Here is a 4675-nt window from a genome sequence, read left to right on the forward strand (position 1 = left end):
GAAATTTACAAAAAAACTATCAGATTTCCATAGAGAGATAGAAAATTTTATAATCAACCACCTTTTCATGTAGTGCAGCTGAAAAATTCTCCAAATCATGTTTCAAAAGGTGGTGGGTAGAAGACAAATGCGGGTGGTATACGTTCATTTTCCAGTTACAATAATGATGATTGCCATCTATTGAGAGTTACTGTGCTCCAGGCACATTCTTATCCTTTTATGTAAATTAAATAATACTATGCCGTAGCAATTGAATTAATTACTTGTAACTATTACGGACTTTTAAGACAAGAGCATGGTAAGGCACAGAAAAGACATGATCCAGCAATCCCACTTCACACACACACACACACATCCACAGGGGATGGAATCAGTGTGTGAAACGGATATCTGCATTTTCAGTCCACCATTGCATAACCAACAAAACACAGGAGGAATCTGGAGAAGTATCTATAAGTTTAGGAACAGTTGAGGAGAATGTGAACAATAAACATACATTACGTGGGTATACATAATACACTCATACCTAGTGGCCTATTGTTTAGTCTTAGAAGAGTAAGAACTCATGTTTTTACCCATAATACAGATCAGTGGTTCTCAATGTGTGGGTGGTGACATCTTTGGCAAATGTCTATATCCAAAAATATTTACAATATGATGTATAACAGTGCTAAAATTAAAGTTATGAAGTATCAATGAAAATAACTTTAAGGTTGAGGTTACAACACCATGAGGAACTGTATTAAAAGGTTGCAGAGTTAGAAAGGTTGAGAGCCACAGCTGTGGATGAGTGGATAAACCTAGAGACCAATATGTTACTTGAACTGTGCCAGGTACATACATGTCTTATAATCACATTTACAAATGGAGCATTGCACAGACTTTCTACAATGGCCATGTGAGTAGATAAATGGAAGGTATAATAAATAGGTAATAAACCTAATGGCATTGTCCTCTAGAAATAATTTTCACTATCATGACGGATTTGAGCACAACAAATAAAATTCGTATGAGAGAGTGTAAGAGGTCTAAGGTTCTGTTGGTTTATGGAAGCTAACAGAATTCAAACAAAATAAACACCATCACACCAACCTCATCATTTCAGTCAAACTCAATTATACCATTTGTCTTGAAATGTTGGTCTTGAAGCCAAAATGTCTACGTGTATGTAAAGCTACAAACTAAGTAGATTAGATTACTTTTCTGAGACACAATATTTTCAGGGATAAAAGATAACGGTAATGCTTTCAAAAGACAATTGTAACGTGGCTGAAGACAGTGCCTTAGTGGGTCCCAGTTCTAACTGCTCTTGTAGGACCAGAGTTCAGTCCTAGTAAGCAGATGAGGTGGCTCTCATCAGCCTATAATCCCAGTTAAAAGGGATCTGACGACATTTTCTGGCCTCTATGTGCACCTGAAAGCACAATAATTGATAAAAATGCAAGTAAATATTTTAAATTCCAAGTAGGGCACTCTGAGACCATATGCCCACAGGTAACATTACTAATAGTTTTCTGCTCAAGATTCTAATTCCTAGCTTCCCTGTACACTACAGAAGTGACTACATCACATCTTCTTCTGTATTTAGACCACATATATGGGTCCAAATTTTGCATATGTGGGTGGCCAAAAGGCCAAGATGTCCTTTGTCATGGATAAACATGGTTCCATGTGAGGTCAGAAAAGCTCTCTCTCTCTCTCTCTCTCTCTCTCTCTCTCTCTCTCTCTCTTTCTCTCTGTCTCTGTCTCTCTCTCTCTGGCTCTCTCTCTCTCTCCTGCCTTCCATCTTCCATCTCTCTACTTTTTTAATGCCTTTTAAATGAGCAGGTGGTAAGTACACATCTAGGAATATATCAACTATTAAAGACAAAGAGACAATGAACATAGCAGGGTCTGAGTGGGAGAGTCTGAAGTGAGATAAAGGAAGGGGGAGTGATGTCATTATGTTAAAATAAAATTTATTAATAACATAGCAATAAAACCTCATATCATGTAACAGAAATAAGATGAGGCATTCATTGTTATAAAAGGGTTGTGGTTTCACAGTGGATGTACTCAGACATTAAGACTTAAATATTAGAGATATCTTAAAATAATTGTGATGGAATATGGAATTTAGATAGCATTTATTTACTTTTTTCTTTTGTTTCTATGAATAATTTTATTACCAGTCTGCTGTTGATAGAAATGAAATACTAATAGGTCCCTAACAAGCAAGGTGAAAAACATTAGCAAAGGCAGGTAACTCCAGGGCAGTATGCTGCATAAAACTGTCCCAAAGTGGGGAAGGGGGCAGAAACCCAAATTCAAATGAATGTTTATTAAATAAAAACATACATAATACAGGAAAAATAACACGGTTCTTCATCCTTGAGGCAGCAATGGTAGTAAGGCTTCTTGTGTTGATCCAGCGGGAGTCTGAACCTAGTGGAGTATTTTGACACTGTGCCTTGGTCCTACGTGGTAGAGAGGGAAGCTCTTCAGGACAACATCTAGTGCATGTTTGTGGGTACAAGGTTATGGCTTCTGCTTCTCCTTGTGCTAAAGAAACTAAGTCTTAACTTCCTCTTCCATCAGGTTAAGTCTGTTGGACAGGACCCTAAAGCTTTCCATTTAGGATTTGGGTCCATCTTCAACTGTTTCTTTAATACCTGCTATTGCTCCCAGATGAACACTTGGTATGCATGACCAGGGATTCAGCAAGGCAAGGAATCAGGAGTTGCTTCCATCTTGACTGCAGATCATGTGGCTCACTTCAACTCAGTTCACCTGCTTTTTTGTATTTATGTTTTAAAAACATACTTCATAAATTACCTATATGGTCCTTTTATTAAATACATTCACTCAGTCTTCCCCAAGATTGAGTCTTCTAACAGGTTAACCAATACCAAGTGGCCAACACTGAAATAATATAAGCAGGAGCAGCAGCACTAATCAACTTGATATGTGAACTACTTATATTCTTGTGTGCACGTGTGTGTGTGTGTGTGTGTGTGTGTGTGTGTGTGTGTGTAAACAATTAAAGAAAGAAGACTGATGCTATGAATTTTAGAGGGAGCATGAAGAGGGGCGTGGGAGGTGTTGATGGGAGGAAAGGGAACCAGGATATAATATAATTTTATTTATAATATATTTATATTATAATTAATTTATTTTAATAAAGTAAAAATTCTCAAAAGACATTATAGGTCATTTGATGTCCGACTGGAAAGGGAGCAAAGTGTAAGTGAAGTATGTGTTGCCTTTATGTGGCTACCAGGTTAGAGGGTATCTCAAGATGGGATCCTACATCCACTAGATACTCACATGTGAATTTCTGACCCTCTTGCTTCTATATCCATGGTGTTGAGTTCTGTTTGCTGTGAAGAAACAGAATGACCATGACCACTCTCATAAAGAAAGTATTTAACTGGAGCTGGGTTCAGATGTTTAGTCTGTTATTGTCAGTGTGGAAAGCATGAGCCTATGGAGGTAGACATGGTGCTAGAGAAAGAGCTTAGAGTTCTACATCTAGATCTGTAGGCAACAGGAAGAGAGAGTCACACTGGGCCTGGTGTCAGCTTCTAAAACTCCAAAGCCCATCCTCAGTGACATATTTCCTCCAAGTCCACACAATGCCAACTAATAGTGTCACTCCCTATGAACCTATGGGATGTATTTTAATTCAAACTACTATAAAATTAAAGGTCCCACCAAGCTTACCTACAAAATGTTTTTGTTTGTTTTGCTGTTCTTGAATAGAAATACATACTTGTAAATTCTACCTGAATTTACAAATTGATTTAAAAAATTAAAGTTTTCCCATATTTATATATACATTTAGAAAGAGTAACAAGAAAAAAAAATCATGGTGACAATCTCATTATCACCAACAGCTGTAACCTGTTGCACTAGATCCTGAGAACACAATCTAGGCTGCTTTCACCAAATGTTCAGGCTGTTTAAATGCCTCTCTTATCTTTTCTACTTACTTAAAGAGAAACTGGAGTAAAAAGCCAGTTGCATAGGAATCTAATAGAAAAAAATTGTAACTCATTGCTAGCTACCCTTGAAAGTTAAGAATGACGAGGCATTTGGAGGAGGGGGAAGAGAAGGGAGATATAATGTAATTATGACCTCAAACATTAAAAAGAAACCAATGAGGCTCCTCATGTTTTCTTCTCTGTTTCCCACCACAAACCTCCCATCTAGGACTATACCCTTTCTCTCTCACTGAAACACAAACAGGCATCTAACGAACAATACCAAAAGGAAATAAAACAAAAACTAACAAACTGGAAGAGGGCAAAACAGCTAAGCAAGACAAAGAGACAAAGAATGCCACAAGAAATTCATATAGACATAGTGACATACCTGTTCACACACACAGTAATCCTGTAAAATACCCAAACTGGAAACCATAATATAAATACAAAGGAGTTATAAATTTAAGTACTCAGATTTTACATAACAAAGAACTCCCAAAAATGCCACTGAGTTTTGTGTTGATCATCTACTGTTTTACATTGGGCCTATCCTTAAGAGTACCTTCTCTAATGAGCTACTCCCTTAGAGAACACTAATTTTTTTTTTATATATATTTTTATTACATATTTTCCTCAATTACATTTCCAATACTATCCCAAAAGTCCCCCATAGCGCCCCCCACTTCCCTACCCACCCATTCCCATTCTTT

The sequence above is a fragment of the Mus caroli genome, chromosome 1, assembly GCF_900094665.2.
Source record: "Mus caroli chromosome 1, CAROLI_EIJ_v1.1, whole genome shotgun sequence".
Taxonomy (NCBI): Eukaryota; Metazoa; Chordata; class Mammalia; order Rodentia; family Muridae; genus Mus; species Mus caroli.